A 21,328-nucleotide genomic window follows, 5' to 3' on the forward strand; every position below is an offset into this window, starting at 1 on the left:
GTATTTATATAACATCCCATCCATTTTTATAGAGAAATGTCAAATATCAGATATCTAAGACACATATTTTTGAAAGCCATAGAGTTTGACTATAATGGATGTACAGAACAAGGGGAAAATTAAAATTAGACAAGGACAGGAATTGATTCATCACCAGTTCCAGGGCTACAGAAACTACTGGGATGGTAGCACTGTTCCCTCAAAAAATCCTGACTTGAGTTTCAAAATCATTGAAGAATAGAGCATTTTCCGTCTAATCTGGGCTTATGCATACATCAAAAAGATCGGATCTGGTAGCTCAGTACACCCCACTATACTAATATTTTTAATCAGGATGATGGCTCAATCCTGGCTCCTGAAATGTGAACCCAGTTTAAAGTACGTCCTTAGTCAATCGGAACAGGACAGCCTATGATCTTTATGAGATTGACTACTACATCTTGATTTTTGTTTTGACTTATTTTAGCTTGTACCTTTCAAACCCTAGAATATCATCATCTTCTAGTCATAAGGGAAGAAAAGTCTAAGGTCAGCTCAACTGAGTATAGCTAACCTGGATGTTTATCCTTCAAACTAAAGCCTTCATCAAGTTCCAGAAAATAACCTTCTCCCTTCAATTATGGGTAAAGAGCTCAGTTGACATAAAGTTCACCGAATCTTCAATTCCCTGATAGAAAAATAAAAGATAATTTCTTCTTATATATTTCAAAAGAAACCTGAGAGTGATGTAGGAGATAAAACTATTTTCCTATTGTGATAATATTGCACCTGAACTCCATCCATCAAATCTGTTAATACAGACTTCAGTTTTTGAATGGGCTACAATAAATGTTCCACTCTACTGCATCATATGTTTTCACATATTTTAACGTAAATATTAATCTATTCTCTTTTCATCTTGTGTTTATGAGGAGGGGATGTGTAAGAATTGCCTTGAAGGGGAACAATCTGTCAGTTCTCCTAACAAGAGATTATGGCTTGGCCAAATTATTTTCAGTGTCAAGAGTCATCCATAGGGCTAAACTATGGTGATGTTAGCAGCTGTTTGAAGGACAGTGTACATTCCCAAAATATTATTTAATGGAAGAGTAACTGCTTTATGATTAGTCCTTAAAAAACCATGTCATAGAGAAAAGTTCAAATTAGAAAAAGACATCAATTTGTGTGTCAAGGTGAATTGTCAAACAGAAACAAGACAAGAGAACATATTGGGTAAGACAGAGATAGGTTGGAATATAAGAGAGGCTTTTAATAGGCTGTGGAAGGTACAATAAAAGAAAAGCATCTCTGAAGACGTTTCTAATGAATGTTGAATCTCCTCAACAATGTTTTATATAGAGACCCCAAAACTTCCCTAAATTGGAGGTGAACTCTTTCAAAGGGTGAAAACGGCTAGACAGACAGCATCTCAAGGCTCTCTTAACATGACAAGATAGACCAAATCCAGAAACCTCTCTGAAGTGGAGGATTATTCCATGGGGTAGGTTGTCAACCTCACAGCAGACTTTTAGTTTAAATTTACTTCCTGAGATAAGATGACAGCCCTGCCTTAGTATACCACAGAAACTTTGGGGAGAGCGCCGCTTCCTTATAATTGAAATTCGATCTGAACATGTCTTCTTAGAAAACATTTTAAAAACTATTTTGCAGTCTTCTTTTGCAATTATCTGTGGTTTATAATGACTCAATCTATCATTACTAAGTTTCTAAATAGTTATATTTCTATATTTCCTTCGAAATTTTATACCATTTTTTTAAAAAAATAGTGGTTGTGAAGGAATTGTACTATACTAAATTTCTATACTGATCCACAATTCCTGCTTGTCTGTGTTGAGGGCCAAATTCTTCATATGTGTGACAGGTACTTTATCTGTATTGTCTAGTATAATCTTTCAAATATCTCTATTGTGAATGTGGTATTACTTTAAACTTACAAGTGAAATAAAAGTAAAACATTTATTAACTTTGGCAGCTATAATTTTTATGGAGAATGTCATGGTCTTAATTAAGATCAATGATCACATAATCATAAACAAACACATAAAGAAATAAATGTTTTCAATATTTATTATCAAACTGCTATTAAGAAACATCAAGCATGGGACTTTTTATCATGGGCTTGTAAATACCTAATACAACTGTATCTTTTAAAATGAATTTTATTCTTAAGAAACACATCAGAAACTTCTTATATGAACTTGAGTTAATTTATATATATATATATATACTGTATTATGGTGCCAGAATAGTTCAACAAGGGAAGGAAGACTGCCCTCTTTTTTTGGCATTGACTAGTTCAAAATTCAGGGTTAGTCCCACAGTAGGTACTACAGTTAGTATTACTCAGTGATGTGGAGGCCAGTTATTATTTTTTTTAAATAACTTGAAAATTAGTATGCTAGAACGAACTAGTACTCAAAATTTTTAAAAAGGCAAGGTTTCCAGGATAATTAAATTTTGGCAATTCTATGACACTGATGAAAATACTGGTTTAAATATGTTATCACAATTTAGTGTATATTTCCTACCTCATATTCAGGAAGTTTGTGGAGACGTTCTAGAGGTAGATTGCTTGCGGTTGATTCTAAGAAATAGTTTTCTACTTGTAGCAGTCCCCAACATATTAACTATAAATACCCTTCATCTCGCTTAACCCTTTAAGAAATGAATATTATTAATTAATGTGTATATTCATTTTCAAACAACTTATCTATCGACTAATAAGTACCATTCTTGGTGCTCAGTGTAGAGATTAAGTAACGAATATGTGATTCGTTCAATAAACATTTACGGAATTGTGTAGAGTAATGATCTAAGCACAAAAGAAAGAACACAACAGATAATAGTTTCTGGTTAAATACTGCTGATTCAATGAATAACTCCCCAAATAAATGTAATTCTATGAATAACCTCCTTTGGAAAAAAAAAATACAGAAACTGTCTTTAGCTTTCCAAAACTTGCAATTTATCTCCAAATGCAAGAGCTCCTTTTGAAAGGGTGTATCCTAAAATCATTGACAGTAAGTCCAGGTAGGGAGAGTCACACCTCTATTGAATCAGCTTTGGAGCCTGCAGGAATCACCTCCTTTTAGTTAAAAGTAAAGGAGAAAAAAAGAATAGAATCCATTTCAGAAGAGAGCATAACAGGTTTACTGATAAATCTAGTGATCTTGGGTAAAAAAGGCATAATAAAGACTATTTTAAGTATTTGGGGGGAAAGTTCTAAATTTATTTTGTAAAGACAATAATAGAAAGAATTGTATATGTCAAATTCACTTTTAGAAATTCCTTAAAATTGCTTCTCTGAAGACCAACAACTCAATAATTCAAACTGAGACAGATTTTTTTCCCCTACCAGCACTAATCCAATTAATCTTTCTTCAATCAAGCAGCAAATGAAGTTGTTAAATGATGTACACTAGCAAGCTAGAGTAAAAACTGATTGTATCTCAATGTGGTGAAATACAGAATAAGGGACATAAGAGCAAAGACCAACTGTGAGAAAACATGAGTAATGACAGCCACCTCACACTCACTACATGAAAATACTCACTGGGTACAGCAGTGAATATAATTGAAAACACTATTTTATCTATTCAATTTTACTTTTCTTCCACTTTTTTTCTTTTTGGCTGAGGGTGTTTTGTTTGCATTTTCACAATAAAGTTAAAAATGCATTCTGGTAACTTTATTCTATAAAAAATGAGAACTGATAAGAACACTGACTGCAAAATGTAAGGAACAGGGTTGGAAGTTGACAGTGACAAGAGGAGCTTAAAGGAATGCATGGAATTTGAGAAGGGAGGTGAGGATGCAGGCTATTGTCAAAGTGCTTATGGCTATGGATAAGACCAAGGAGTGGAGGCAGGAGATGTATGAAAAATCTCATATATCTGTGTCTTCCTCTCAATTTCAACGTGAACCAAAGCTGCTCTAAAAAATAAAATATTTAAAAATGAATAAATAAATAAGTCATTAAGACTTCTGACACTGTTAGCTAATAACAGTGAAATAAGGTGGGTGATCAATTTCCCAAATAGATAACATAGAAAATGCTAGAAGAGAAAATTCAAAGGGGGGTTAAAAAATATATATATATGTGGGCTGAAGGGCTTGCTATATATGCGTTGGATAGATTAAGTAAGCCTCAATATTATTTAAAAATTGAGTTTTGAAAAATGTAAAAAAATTACATAGCATATCATTGAAAGACTGAAGAAACATCAGCTTATTTTGAAAATAAAGGATTATATAAGTACTGACAATTTGAAGAATAAATAGTGACAATATATTGGAGCATGTAAGATATGTATAAATAAAGCCTATGTTAAAATAGTGAAAATATGAGGGTATAAGCATGCTTTTTATATCAGAGACTGGTTTGAGAGTGGTAACCACGTAAATTTATTTCTTCTAGGCTAATGGATTATATTTGCTCCTATCGCCATGAGATCTTGGCTTTTAGCTTTTCTCTTTTCCTTGTTTTCTACCTTCTAGAAATTTGTTTTCTTACACTTCACTTTGAATTCACTTATTCTCTATTTATTATTTTTCTACTGAATACGTTAGTTAATGAATGTTTTATTCAAGCTTTTCAACTGGCTAGTACCTACAATATTACCTTAAAGATTGGTTGAGGTTTTGCTATTATAGACAACGGGGGCAACAAAAAGATTCTGAGAAGCATAAAAAGAAACATATAGGTCAATTCAAATTTTAAGTGACTATCAGAAATTACCTGTAGGACAATACCAAGTGGTTTAACAAACATATAAGTGGAGTCCCAAAAGAAGATAGAGATGAAGACATCAGAAATAGGATACATCTATATATATGCATACATGTAATTTGAAGCATATATATATATATATATATATATATATATATGTATAAAACTGGAGGCATACCTACACACACACACACACACACACACACACATATACACATATGTTCAATGATTAAGCATTCAGATTCTACTAAGGTCCAGTAACAGGCCGAGAACTGTTTCTCAAAAGTCGAGTAGCTATCCACAGCAGATAGCAAGGATTTGCTCCAAAATCCTAAGGGCCTGTATTGAAATTCACCTATAGTGGCCTGTCAAAGGCTGCAAACAGTATCTCTATGCAAATTCCACTTCAATCACCATTGGATCTTCTGGGTCATCTGAGAAAAGTGAACAGCCACCTGGACCTGTTGTAGATCTTCCTCTTGTTCTGGGCTCCCTCAGAACTAGCAGCTTTTGGGTCACTCAGTAAATGGGCCAGAGTAGCACATCCAAATGATGAATATGTTGCACCACAAATCCAAAGAGGACCTAGGTGCTGTGCCTTTTTTTTTTTTTTTTTTTTTTTTTTTGGTATAGGAGGGGCCAGCTGTGACAACTTATCCTTCACTTTAAAAGGTATATCTCAGGCTAGCCCCATGGCTCACTTGGGTGAGTGCGGTGCTGTTAGCGCTGAAGCTGCGGCTTCAGATCCTATATAGGGATGGCCGGTGCACTCACTGGCTGAGCATGGTGTGGACGACACCAAGCCAAGGGTTGCAATCCCCTTACTGGTCAGAAAAAAAAAAAAAAAAAAAAAGGAATATCTCAATATTCCCTACACTACTGTACTCCTAGAATTTTTGCTAAGGTAGATGGCCCCTGAACTTTTACCAGATTATTTTTCAAACACTGACATGCAAATAACTTACCAATAAGTCTAGAGCTGTTGCTACGTCTTCCTCCCTAGGTCTAATCAGCATAATGTTATCATTGTAATGGACAGTGTTAAATCTTGTGGAAAATAGAGGTGATCAAGATGTTTACCAAGTACATTATGACATAGGGTTGGAGAGTTGATGCACTCCTAAGGTTGGGCTATGAAGGTGTATTGCTTGCTTTGACAGCTGAAAGAAAACTGCTTCTGGTGGGTCTATAAACAAATATGGAGAAAAAGCCATCTGCAAAATGATTAGCTGTATACCAAGTACCAGAGGATGTGTTTGTTTGCTCAATCAATAAAGCAGGTGCAATTGGAGTCACCAACATAGTTAAGCTTATAATGATCTACTGTCATACTCCAAGATTCATCTGTTTTCTGTGCATGCCTAATAGGCCAATTGAATGAGGGATGTAGTGGGAATCACGATTGCTGTATCTTTCAAGTTCTTGATGGTGGCATTAATCTCTGCAACCCCTCCAGGAATGCAGTATTGGTTTTGGTTTACTGTTTTCTTAGGTAGAGATGGTTCTAGTGTTTTCTGCTTGGCCTTTGCCACAATAATAACCCTTACTTCATAGGTTAGGAAAGCAATGTGAGGGCTCCACCATCTGTTGATTATATCTATTCCAATTATATACTCTCAAACTGGAATATGGTGAACCACCATTATGTGGGTTCAGAGACCCACTGTCCCCACTGTGAGATGAACATGAGTTAAAACTCCATTGTTTTCTTGACCTCCATTAGGTTCTACACTGAATGGTGAACCACAGTAATAATTTGAGTCTCCTGGAATAAGTGTTAGTTGATACCTAGTGTTTAATAGTCCCTCAAAGTTCTGAGGTATTATTATTTTCTTTTCTCCAATGCACAGTTACTCTTATCAAAGGCCATAGATCTTTTGGTCATGGCTGGAAGATTAAAAGTATAAATTTTGGGCATTGTGCCAGGGTTATTTTTCAAGGAGTGCTGGTATCCCCTTCATTCAAGGGATTGGAAGCATATAAACTGGCTCAAGTCTGGGAATTGATTCAGAAACTGTGACTCTGTTCTTATGATTCAGATTACACTTTTGTTCAGTTGACCTAGAACTTTCCTGCTTAATGCAGATCAAGAAAGAATTTAGTAGGCTTCCTATTTATTTCACTTCCTAAGAACACCATTATCAACTAGCCAACACCGTAAGTCTTCATGGATCAGACTATTCTGATTGCTGCTTTGATGCTGCTGTCCATTACAGTAACCACGTCCACCTAGCAATGTAGTTGAGTGCCATCACTTGGCCCCTGTTGCCCCATGAACCAATTATTACCAATTGCATTTATATTTCTTAACTCAGTGACTGCATTTCCCACTGTAAAGTCTGTCCTATAGAGGAGAGCTATCACCAATCTCTTAAAAGATTTATTTTTCACAAATTTATTTCTCACAACTGTGGTGTAAGTTTGTCTTCTGGACCCTCCCATTGTGGGTGAGTAGTTTAGTTGAAAAAAATCCACTCTAACGTCCCAATCTCCCTAAGCCTTTAAATCCCTTCCTCTACATTTAAATAAGGCAGGCTAAGCATTTTCAACTCACTCAGTGTGGGCCACCTTTTGATCCACGTTTTAATCAACAAACCCAAAAAACTGTTGAGCCCTGACTAACTCCCTCAGCTGCAACATTAAATAGAGAATCTCTGCTTTGTGAGACCATATCGATAAATTTAGTTTGTTACAATGCTGGATTTCGTCTACCATTCTGCCACACCCACATTCTTACTATCCATTCCCACATATATTCCCAGGATTTCTGTCTGTCTGTATAAATTGGAAAATTCATGTAATTCTTTCAAAGTGTATGGTCCCTCCCCATGAGTCACACTTTGTACCTGACCCTTACAGTCCTGTTGAGACTTGAGTTCAGCTACAGATCTAGAAAAAAAAGAGGGATAGTGGGGGTGGTTCATGAAGAGATCAGCATTGTCTTCTATGGCAACTCCCTCAAGGTAGGCCAGTACAGTATCTTCAGCCAATGCAGGGTTAATCTCCTTAGAGAGGAATGAGGTGGCCACTTCCACTGGGGGTGAAGGGACCTCTTCCACTGGAAGAGAAGACTCATCAGAATTTAGGGGATTGTCTTAGCTCAAGCTGCCATAACAAAATACTATAGACCGAGTGGCTTAAATAATTGAAATTTATTTCATCATAGTTCTGGAGGCTGAAACTCTTGAGGTAATGGTGTCAGCACGGTTGGGTTCTTGTGAGGGCTTTCATTCTGGCTTACAGTGGCCAACTTTTCATGTGTTCTCACATGGGGAAGGGGAGAGAACTCTCTGGTGTCTCATTTTATAACTACATTAATCCCATCATGAAGGCCCCACCCTCATGACCTTGTCTAACCCTAATTGTCTCCTAAAGGACCCATCTCCAAATACCATCACACTGGGATTAAGGCTTCAACATGTGAATTTTGAGGGGATGCAGTTTAGTTCATAGCAGGGCTCAATGTCCCTTGTTTCATCAGGGTCTCGCCCTATGTCCCCATTCCAACTTTCAGGATCTTTTGTCTTCCCAACCAGTGCCCTCACTTCAACAGGAGTTACCCTACGAGGCTGGGACTTCAATTTGCATTGTAATTCAGCCAGTCACAAGATGAGATTTTGGATTTGATTTTCAGCGATCTCACTCTTCAGTTACGGGAGATAAAACTCTTCTTCAAAGCACATAGAGAAACTTTCAGATCATTTTTATGGTGTTTGAGCTAGGAATTCAAATCCCTGAGCTTATGCTTTCTTTTCTCATTTTGTCCATCAACATTAGGAGCAATCAGCCTATCTCATTATATTCATTAGTTTGCCAAAAATATTTGAAACTACCATATACAGAGTCATCCACCTCCTTGCTTCTTATAAGTGGTCGATTAGGAGTATGCAATGGTGATATTTTGCATATCTCTATTGCCACATCACACCATAGATAATTAGTTATCTCTTTATTACTAGAAATAGAGTTATCAGCATCTTTAAACTTAATCAGAGTAGAGAGCCAATTTTAGATGTTCCAGAACCAATTCAGAAAACTTATCCTTAAATTCTGTTTTTCTAGAATCATTCTTGGGATCACAGTCTGTATTAGGCTTCTCCAGATTTAAAAACAAGACAAAACAAACAAACAAACAAAAAAAACCAGTAGGATATATATGTGTATGTGTATCTGATTGTATATTCATGATTATTTTTAATTTTATTATAATTTATTATAAGAGACTGGCTCATGTGATTATGGAGGCTAAGTCCCATGATCTGCAGCTGGTAAGCTAGAGACGCAAGAAAGCTGACAGTGTAAGAAGTTCTAGTCCAAGGACAAGACTGACATAGTAGCTTATACAGTCAGACAGGCACAATTTCTTTTTATCCACTATTTTTATTTATTTATTTTTCTATTCAGGCCTTCCATTTATCAGATGAGGGCTACCCACTTTAGTGAAGCCAATTTTCTTTACTAGGTTTACCAATTCAAATGTTAATTTCATACAGAAATATCCTCAGAGACACACTCAAAATAATGTTTGACCAAATATTTGAGCAACTTATGTCCTAGTCAGGTTGACATGTAAAATCAACCATCACAACAGTAGAGCTAGAAAGCTGGAAAACTTAAAAGAGAGAAAAAATAAATTAAATGAAAGATAGAATAAGTAGATTTAAGTAAAGTTCTATAACGATAGATTAGAGAGAATCGAAGAGTGGCAATTTTCCAGATGTGATGTTAGATTTTGCTCAAATAAATAAAAATATGATAAGTTTGGGAGGCATACCAAAACTCAAAATGAATAAATAAAAATAAATAAATATGTAGATGTATCACACTAAATCTGTGAAGATAAGTCCATTGATCAATTAACAAATAAAATAAGAGAAAAACAGACAATATCTTATGAATAGCTAGACAGAAAATATATTATTTACAAGTAAGCAACAGTCAGACTGACAACCAGCAGCACAATATAATCAATAATGTTTAAGGATCAATGTGTAAGCAAAGAAAATATTAAAAATTCATGTGAATGATAAGCTCAAAATTTGGAACAGTGTAGAGGGCTAAAGAATAAACAGGGATAAAGGAATCTTGAACTGCTTATGCGATTTTTTTATAATAAATTGTTGGTGAACAATTTTATTTTATTATTGTTTACGTATCTTTATATATAAATTATTTTATTTAAGAAAATAAACATTATAGAAAATTAAAGAAAATATTAAAATTTGGAGTATATGAGATAGTCTTTGAATTCTCTTTTGTGAAGGTATGATTTGATCAGTGATGTTTGATTCTTCTTTACCCCTATGAGAAAGCAGAGACTGTCGTTTTGCTCACTGTGTCCTTTACATTAGATAATGCAGCATTTGAAATGATATATTGCTGTACCAAAAGATAAATTTATTTCATAATAAGGTCAGTTAATTCTTATAAAAATATCCTATAACACATTTTGGATTCTTTTTTCATGAAATTCTACCACATATATAGAAATTAGTGCTTTCATTACCATGTAAGACAAACTACATCTGATTTCAGAGTCTCAAAATAGCTTGTATTTTGAGCTTATGACAGATTTGTCATAATCTATACAGAAATTGGAGCCCAAACATATATTTATGTGTTATAAACATAGGCAAAAAGGAAGCTGTGATATCCCTCAGATATGATTAAAACTAAGAAATTAAAGTGGGTGAACAAATATTGCTGTTAAATATGAGTTTATGTAATGTATATTCTGGCTGTGTCAGGTTTCCATGATCCAAACTGCAACACTGCACAATAATTTCATTTAATCTATTTTTATCTATTTATCTAATTTAAAATATGAACTTGATTGCTTCCAAGGCAATGATACCTTGTATCATTCCATTTGTTATCAAGTTCTTGATAAATGAATGCGAGTCATAACTCAGCATGCTAGTTTCAGAGTGTGAAAAATTATAACCATTTCAGATACACTCAGAATAAAGTAAAATGGATCAAGAAGTGTGAAGTAAGCCACACATGGATTTGAAGCATGTCAAAATAGGCTTAAAAGCAGAAGAAAAAAAAAAAAGGATAGTTTATCAATATCTTAGTGCAGTATCAATCATAGACCTAAAGAGCAAAGGCAGATTCATTCATATGATAACATTCAGGGCAGCAATTCTAGAAGCATTACTTCCTGTTCTGAAAATGATTCATAATTTTAGAATTATGTATGTATAAAGTAGTAGCATTTTTTCTAATTAGTTTCTTTTAAGGCAGTAGTTGAAAGGTAGGTCAATTCTGATGATATTTTTGGTAAATATATGCTCAATTGTTTTAAAACTAATTATTTGTGATATGAAATTACAAGTATCTTGTACTGAATACATTTTTCACAGAGCAATACTTTGAATCCATGACTGGAATATTAGATGATACTTTATCAGATTTTTAATCTGTGCTTAAATTTATATTTCCCAGCAAAAAATTAATAAGTCTTTTTTTCTTCAGTTCTTCGTATGAGTCAGATGTGATATATTGCCGAACACTCTTATTTAACCTACGTAATAACCAATGACATAGTTTTTTTAACCACATGTATAGAAGAGACACCTGAGACTTAATGAGTCTATGTAACTTTTCTGAGGTCATCAATAGTATTAGGATTGTACTCAGGTCTACCAACTTCAAATTCAGAGGTCTTGGTATTAAGGTTCAACCACCTAAAAGAGGCAAGGAAAAATAAAATATTCTGCCTTTTTTCACAATCAAAAGTGGCTTACTGCTGCAATTGTTCTAGTAGAAATAAGACTAATTAGACATTAAGTATGATATATTGTAACACAGAAGAATCAGCAAACTTTTATTCTCTGCAACTATTATTCACTCAATAGATGCAAACACCTCTTAAATTCATTCATAAACATAGCACTGGTATTTGACTACATTGATTTTGGGAGAAACGTATCAATTCTTCTGACTTTTCAAAGAACCAATAATTCTCTAGAGGTAAATCACATAATTTTTGGACTCAGAATTATAAAAATAATAAATAGAAATGTGCTTAATATTTCAAATAGGAAAGTATGATACTTGTTTAAAGATAACAGTAGGAACTTCATTTTATTAAAATCATGGTCAGACAAGGTAAGAGTAAGATAAATGCTTAATCAAAGTTTATGATATTAGTAAAACTGTTAAGCTGTAAATGATAGCATAGCATTTTAGTGTAGAGACTGATTAAATTTTATGAATGAAAGCCAGTGAATTCAATATGTAATACCTCGTAATTCTAATTCAGTATAAAGAAAGATGGATGTATTTTTATTCTAACTAAAATAATGTGTTATTTGCTTAATCTTTCAAGCGTATTTGTTTATAATTTGAATAGCCTATGATTGAAAAAAGTTTAGTAAGGACTATAAGTTGACAGACAATGTGCTTTTTTTGTGTGATTTAATCAACACTATTTGAGTTCTGCAAACTATCACATTTACAACCTGCAAATAATCCATGCTTTTTGAGATTTTTTTACTCCGGGACTATAAATGTGGAACTCACCAAGCTTGTTATTAATGACTCATCTTCTCTGGAATTGTTTGACCATCTATTCCAGGTATTATGGCTATATAACAAATGAACTTACATCTTAGTGGCCAAAAATAACAATTTGATTATGTTCACAGATTCTGTGGGTCAAAAATTCAGACGGGACTCAGCAGCAATGGTTTCTTCCTTTTGCTACATGATGTTTGGAAGTCAGTATAGAAGACTTATTACTCTGGGTGACTCAATGGCTGGGAAACAGTAGGGTCTGAAAGCTTCCTCACTCACATGACTGGTGGTCAACGCTGGTTGTTGTCTGTCAACCAGAATGTACACATGTAGTCTTTTCACGTGGCCTGGGCTTCATCACAGAACAGTGTTTTCAGTGAGTCAGACTTCTTAAATGACAACTCAGGGCTCCAAAAGTGAGTGTCCCAGCAATTATGGCAAAGTATTTTTCAACACGCGTGCACACACACACACACACACACACACACACACACACACACACACCATGTACTTAATAATTTAAAACCCATGACTTCATAAGCTATTTGTTTTCCTCCTAGCAGCAGCCATAGAAGAGAAATAAACACTTCTGAGGAAAATTGTCTTTCTTATGTTCCATCTATCCCAAGGCCACCAGCCCCCAACAATTGGCTAGACACCACTTATCACTCTGCTCTTGAAGAGCATAAAATATACCATGATGAGGTTACCAACACACTCCAGTGACATCATGACTATTTCACTATATCTTATAAGTAAAATCCAAACAAGCCACTTTTGTCTCTGAGACTTGGGCAACAGAGAACAGAGATCCTCCATCAACACAGGGTTATGCTGAATATGGTGTAGACCTGTGATGAGTCTGGGACTCTGAGTCCTTGAAATTAGTCAAAGGCTGCATCACAAAGTTAATTGGATAGGGTGGATGTAAGGCTGATTCATGTCTCATTTCTGCATGCAAGTTGCTTCCCTGATACTCCAAATTTCTGTACATAAACAAATCTGAAATTAAGTATGTGATATAGAATAACAATAAGGATAATAGTTACCATTGTTCTGAGCATCTATATATCTACAATGTGCTAGGGTTTTATAGTATAGTGATTAAAAGAATATAATATGGAGATATACTCTCTGGGGGGGAAAAAAACAAAAACAAAAAAACAAGTTATGTGACCTAAGGCAAATTATTTAAGCTGTCAGGGCCTCAGTTTTCTCATCTTTAAAAGTGGAAAAGAGATAATAGTTTTTTTTTTTTTTTTTTTTTTTTTTTTTTTTTTTAATCTCATGGCCTTATTAGAAGTATGAGATGAGATAGTACATATAAATTGCTTAGAACAGTGCCAGTGAGTATTCAGGAAATGTTAGCTATTAAAATTTTATGAATGAGGGAAATAAGGAGCAGTGAGGTTAAGGCACACAGCTAAGAAACAGTGGAGTCAAAACTCAGATTTAAGTTTTTCTGGCACTAAAATCATGTCTTCTATTTTGTTCTTCCTCTACATTGTCAGTGATCTTACTATCTTGTAATTTTCAGAGTCCAGAGCCAGAATGCTAGGGATAAAATCTTAATACTACCTATCAGCTGTCAAACCTTGAGAAAATTAATGTCTTTCTACTTCACATGACTCATCTCTAAAGTGTAGATAATAGCACCTAGACATGTGATAATCAAATTGAATAATGTCATTGAAGTGCTTCAAATATGTTTGGTGCATAGTAAATGCTATGTAACATAGTTACCATTACAATTAGCATCATTTAGCAATTTTTTTTTTTTCAGGTATTGGTCCAATCTCAGTAATGTGATATTTTCTTTAAGAGCAGAGACAATATCTCACGTAATTTATAATTTCCTCATCACACCCACAAGAAGATATTTGCTAAATATTAATAAATAATTTTATTATGCTAGAAGATCAATTCTAGGAGTATTGATTTTTACTTCATGACAATAAAATGATTACAGTATGGTTTTTAATGTCACTCAGTAGATCTATATTTCTAGTATTTTGGGCCTTTAAATAATTTAAGTTTCATGAATCCCAACATAAAATGACCTACTGCTATCTAAAACTTTTATCATCTTACACTAATTTTCATACTTTGGTCCCTAAAGAACCCATAATGTAATTTCCAAAAAGTAATTAATAGACTCTGCACAAAGTTCTTACCTTTAAATGTGGGAATTTCTTAGACACATTGAGAATATTGTTCAACAAAAATTCAGAGGAATATTAGGCAAGTTTGAACTATATATTTTATTCCAACTCATACAAAAAAGTCAGGAAAGAATCATTTTGCAAGGATGAAATTATAGTCAGTTTTACCACACACACACAAAAATAGCTTCTTTAGCAGCTCTCTTGGTAGTGAAGCTGGTGAGTAGCAAAAACTAAAGATAAGTCTGGTATCAGAGACTAGTTGGGATGTCAGTGCCAAGTATATAATCTCTGCTTCTGGGGAAAATTTTTACAGGTGTAATCAAAACTTCTTAAAAGTTTAACAGAGAGCTGACTTAGACTGAAGAATTTGGGCAAGTTCATATACCAAGACTCCAGAAGAAATACAGAGAAACACTAAAAGAAATGCCTTAAGCTGTAAAATCAGCTTCTGCCTAGGTGGTATTGTTCCTTTTATTTCAGATGGAAAAGCATAATGAGCTCATTTCTTTTCAGGTTATTATACATTTGCTAGGAGGATAAAAGAAAAGAATAGGAGCTTAGTGACTCTGTGGATCTAGTTAAAATCCATTTAGTGTTGGAAAACAAGCCTTCAGCATGGAATATAACTATTTCATCTAAGAAACACATGGTGCTCCATTTTACTTGAGGGAAAAACAACAGATGCCCATGAAGTGATGGCTTATCAACAAAATGGACAACTTAAGGCTACAAGATGAGAGACCATGTCTGAATTTCCTTATAATTTTCAAAAGCATTCAGGCTATTTTACATACTCAGACTATATTTATATAAAGACAAGGCATCTAAATGCATAGGAAAGATTAGTCAATCATTGGCAAAGGCATTCCCTAGAGTAAATTGAATAATGGAGACTCTGTTGGAGTATCTTAGTTCTAGATTTAGAAACTTATTTACTTATTTTTTTTTCCAACAGATTTTTCACCACTTTCCATCTTTATTTCTTTCTTTACAAAAGTCTGAGAGATGTTCCTACTTCTCACATCCTCCTTATTGGATAAAATGCTTTTCTCTTTTTGTAAATCCTTTACTGACTGATGAAATATATTATCTTTAGGAAACCTGGTAACCTGAAACTTGGAAACTTCTGTAACTAGAAATCTGGAATATGTAATTATTTTCTGCTTTGTTTCTACCCCCCTGGATCAGTTCTTCCTGGGCACACATCCTAACATGTCCCTAATTCATGCTTTCCAAATAGAGTAAAATGTTTTGAAGTCAAATCATTCACTTCTTTTCTCTGTGGGACTAGTAGGCTATGAATGAAGTATTAAGTGTTTTAAATTCTTCCATATTTTAATTTTAGGGCTAAGCAAAACATTCTCAAGCAATGTCAGTTTCTGTGTTACATATTTCTGAAATGATTTTTTCTAATATGGGTTGTCAAACAACAACTAATCATCTTCTTTTGTTTTTCTGTTCCATCCTCAACTCTCTGCAGGAAACATTGTCACATGATTCCCCAATGTGATATACACATATGTTGGTCCTTTAAGTATGTTTTATTAATCAGTAAGTACCATAGGTTGGAAAAAAAATAACAGGTAAGTAACTTTACCTATTTTAGGTTATTTTAAATTTTAATTGTGGTAAAAACAAATGAAAATTACAATCTTAAACAATTTTTTTAAAGAGTTATCAATAGATGTTATTTCAAAAACAGGAGTGCAATAAAGTACAGTGGGAAATCCACTGCTACCAGCAGTTAGCCAACCACAACATTAGAGTTAGGTCCCTACAAGGGACTAGGTCCTCTCCCTATGGAGTAAAGGCCGTGCTACTCTACTGTCATCAATGTGTGACATTACACATGGAGCACTGCCAAATAGAGAAGCTCAACTCAGCCTTGGTATCTAGTTTTTTAGAGGTTCAATCACATAAGGATGGTTGACTGCCCGTGGGACTGATTTTAGTCTCCAGCATCTCAAGAAGTTGAGTTAATATCTTGTGATCCAATCCCTCTCAAAAGAAAAATCACATCAAACAAATATAAAGAAAAATAAAGTAAGTGTAATCACTGAGCTCAAATTTTCTTGGGGTGAGAGAAATACAAACATTTTTAAGATAGATGATTAAATGTACAAATATTATACAGGAAATCTTTTATTAGACCTCTGAGTGATTGTTAGTGGGTTGGAAAGATTTCCAAAAGTAAAAGGAAATGTGCATGAAGCAGCAGGGAAGAAACACATTTTAGTGGAGGAGGCTAGAAAACACCTAGGTGTCTTGGAATCTGGTAATGTGCATATAAATGCGTCACTGATAACTGGGTCATTATTAATAGAGTTACAAGAATTTTAACTATTAAGAATTTCTTTGCATGAACATTCAACCATCATGTGAAACTAGCACAATTCAGACAAAAAGGATCATACAAGTGATGTGATAATTAGGCATTTTTATTAAGTTTTCAGTATTGTTTGCTAGGTGATTAATGATGGCCCTGTAATTAAAAGACTGCTTTCACAAAATATTGTAATTTATCTTTCAGGGAGTGTTTGAGTCCAGAGAATATACCACTTACTACTGTTTCCTTTACACAAAGAATGTCTTTTATAGGCAGCCACTTTCAGATTGCTTTAATTACCTTTTAGGGTAATTTTAATTTGATTAAGATTTATGGAATCTAATTCACCACCTTCAAAGACAATGAAAGACTCAATAGAGTTTCAATTAAACATAAAATGAAAGAGAAGAGGGAAGGTAATGTGAAAGCAAGGCAGATCCTTTTGTTACTAGGCCCAAGCCCATTTGTTAATTTGCAAATCCATTGCAAGAAAAGATACCTTGCTGATCATTACTTACAAAATTATTTTATCAAAAGAGCATTTGCTATCTTTACAATAAGGAAGATGAGAAGTGGAGAAGCAGATTTATTTAATTTAAAAGGCACAGACATACCTCAATGTCATGTCATATAAGGAGGAAATTATATTTTAAAAATTAAGAACAGATATATCTAGTTCAGAGAAATGAAAAATGAAAATTGGGCTCTACTTCTATTTTTTTTCTCTCCATTGAAAACTAAACAGTCCAGTGCTGAGGCAATCTCTGCTTGATTCAAGAATAGATTGTCCTGACTTAGAAAAGTTATATGAAATAATGGTTTAGGAAAAGCTGATTCTTTTTTTAAAAGCAAGATTTATATACATTTGGAAATAACAGTACTATGTCACTAGAATTGTTCTTCTAGGTGCCTTAATAAATGTAAATTTCATCTTACAAGGGGAAAACTTTTTGGTCAGCAATTTTAAGATTCAGTTCTGGAGAGGAAAATACTAATTAAGAGAAGAGTCTTACTCTTACTCTTAGACTAAGAGTATCTTAGTCTCTTCCTAATTTCTGCTGCTGATTGCACTGCATAAGTGAAAACTTTGCATCTAGCAAGTATTGCAAAGCCCCTAGATACTACGGTGTATCTTCTGTAAATGTATAAGATGATAGAGTTGGAAGGAACCATTATTGTTGCTTTGTGTTGCTTTGCCCCCCCACGGATTTGTCACTCCACTTCCCCTGGGTGACGGAGATGCAAAGGATTACTCAAAGCCCATCTCTTTCAAGCAGTGAGAAACCCCGAACCGGTTAACTTCACTGGAACCCTCCAGCAAGAGGGATCCCTTCAACGGAAAATTAACCCCAAATTGGGGTTCTCTTCCTGCATTTATTTTCCAGACCAGGAAGTTACAGGAAGAGAACATAGGTGGGGTTATAGTTTAACAATATAGGCTGGCAACTTTCAGTGAAACAAGTCAGATAACATTCCCATAAGGCTATCAACAAAAGCTTGATCTTAGCAAACATTCCTTCTCCTTCTAGCAGTTTTCCAGCAACTTAGATATCTATCAGTAACTAATCTCTCTGAGCCAGCAACCTTGCTGTACCAAAAATCTTTATCTTACACCAGAGACTTATAGCCTGAGGAAAATTTCCAGTCCTCTGCAAGATCAATATTTGAAAATGCAAGACTTTGGAAAACCAGGCCCTGTGAAGTATATTTGCTATATAGTATATTCCACACATTATGATATCTACCCTGCCCTCATATTTTACAGAAGCAAATTGAGGTTGAGAATTTGAATTGAGAGGTCTTCTCACTCAATGTAGGGTATTTTAATCTAATTATCCAAACATTTATAAAGCATCTTCAGAACTTTTTTTCGACATGCCATACCATCATTTTTAGATTAAAAAAAAATGTACTGCAGAATGGAAGCTATTTTTGCCATTGCAAAAAATAATGCACAAATTATGTTTAGTTATACTTAATCACAGAAGATGAAAATAGTTTCTTTGGCTTGGTGATGGAAAGAAGTTGTTGTAGGAGGCAAATTATTTACCACTACTTTTTATACCACAATGAACCAAATCATATATATAAGAATGTGACTACACAAGAAAAGTTATATTCAAATAACTTGGGAAATACTGTACTCTATTTTCTCCACCTTGGAAGTTCATTTGCACATTAGCCCTCTATTTATATTTATATTTATATATTATTACATGAAAATAACATAAATGGAAAATAATTTTTCAGTGATACATATTTAATATAATACAATGTATAAATGTAAATTTATAAAATATATAATGTATGTAAACACACACATTCACACATATACAGCATTGACATCTATCTGTTTATATTTTCTATAATTATCACAATTGTTACATAGTTCCTAGCATTATTCTAATTTATACTTTATATTATGCATCTGTAGGGAAGCAATTTAAAGTACCATCAATGATTTCTTTGCTTTTACTGCTTTTAATGTATGCCATTTAAAACAAGGTGTCTTGTTGCTATAAATAGCATTGTATAGTGGTTATTGACAATGTTCTCTCCGGAGTAAATATACATAAACCTATATGATGTGTATACATGTTCACTGACTTTTTGACTATTTTTAGAAAAATTGAGTGTTGTTTCTTACGTGGCTCTTAAAATATTCCTGTTACATTTTAAGTTTCATGTAGACTATAATTTTGAAGCTTTTGAGTGTGGCATTATTAGAGAGTCATTTTTTTTCTATTCACCATGACCTTTTTCTCTATCATTTAGCAATATGAATAGTTAAAAGTACTTATGCAGAAATATCTGTAGAATGTAATAAGCACATGATATAACTCCTCAAATGTTAGCCATTATACAATTATAAAAATGAATTTTTTTGCATTTTGATTCTTTTCCCAAAATGATTGCTTTAATTAGCATTACATTTTCAAAATGATAAATATTTTCTTTGAGGACAGGATTAATACTTTTGCTTTTTCATGGACAAATATATGTTGATAGGCATATCACTCAGAGTCAGATCAGAGAAGTAGAACCACTGTAATAGGATAAGAGATTTATTATAGGAGTTAGGGTTCATTCAATGGTGGGATTCAAATCTGGGGAAGTAAAAATTTGAAATGGAGAGTGGAATGATTAGTGGCACCATCAACCAGCAAACTGAAAGGTAATGCATCTAGCTACCAAAGTGGAACTATGAAGGGGAAGCCTTTGGGGCTACAGTCAAGCGTCTGATGACGGGTCTTGGGCTGCTGTTCGTGAGCAGGAACAGCTGTTGGATAAAAGAGATGGACACAGAGGGAGCTTAAGAGAGTGAGAACAATCTAGAACCCACTGACATTTCTTCTTCTGTTGGTCATGACATTTAACTGTAATGACTTTTAGAGAACAGTAACTTCTACTTGAATTCTACCCCATAAAACTCTGATACCCTTCCCTCCCTGCAAACCTCCATTCTCTCACTTGTCCCCATTTCAGCAAATGTTACCATCATTCAAGTTCTCTGGCCTCAAACCTAGAAGGTCCTTTCTGGATTTCACCTTTTTTCCACACTCACATTTAATTTGTTAGCAAATTCAGTTGAGGTTAACCTCGAAATGCATCGCAAGTCTGACCAATCTTCAATACTCTCACTGCCACCACCTTTGTCCAAGTAGCACTAAACTTGAGATAATGCAATGACTTTCTAATTGGTTTTAGTTTATTTATGATTGCTCTTTTGCAGCCTCTTCTCCACATGGCCAGAATAATCTTCTATAAATACTATCTTATTTTTCAAACCACTCTTTGGGTTTTCTCTCACTTAGAATAATATTTAGAGTTCTTACCATATCATATGAGTACCTACATATGTTGATCTTTATCTGTGCTTTCGAACTTATCTTCTACCTTTGTCCTCAATCATTTCCTTGGGGCAAAACTTGATTTTTCCTGTCATGAATATGGTAGATTATTCCTTCCTCAGATATGTTGTATTTACTATGCACTCTGCCTAGAGCACCCCATCCTCTAGACTTTTATGTACTCTTCCCCTCTCTTGCTTCTCTGCTCTTCACTTTATCTAATATAACTGTTTCCCTTCCAGTCATTCTCAAAGTCATTATCCTATTAAACGATTTTTAAAATAATTAATAATTTTGCCATTATATTGTATATTTATTTATTTTCTACAATTGTTTTGAAAATAGTTCAGTGAAAGAATGCATGAATAAAAGCCAAGAAATGTTTTATGCAGATTCCCAGAATATTCTATTTACATACACATTTGGCACCATCTTTGTCTTTGGAATTACTAAAAACTAAATGAGAGATTGATTTTGGCATTTGAAAAGAAAATAAAAGTGGAATGATAGATATTGCATTTAGATTCACAAAAACTTGATTTAAAGGAAACTCTAAATTTCTATGAGACCTATTTGAAAGCAATAGAGATTTTCTTTCATTAGTTAATAGAATGTGGTTTGACATATTTTGATTAATGATACAGTAAACATTGTGTGCATTAATTAAAAGATAAAGAACAATTTATGCAGCAGGAAAATTAAATTGGATACATTATGAAGTAGTTTAGTTCTTGCA

This window comes from Cynocephalus volans, chromosome 7, assembly GCF_027409185.1.
Source record: "Cynocephalus volans isolate mCynVol1 chromosome 7, mCynVol1.pri, whole genome shotgun sequence".
In the NCBI taxonomy this organism is placed as follows: Eukaryota; Metazoa; Chordata; class Mammalia; order Dermoptera; family Cynocephalidae; genus Cynocephalus; species Cynocephalus volans.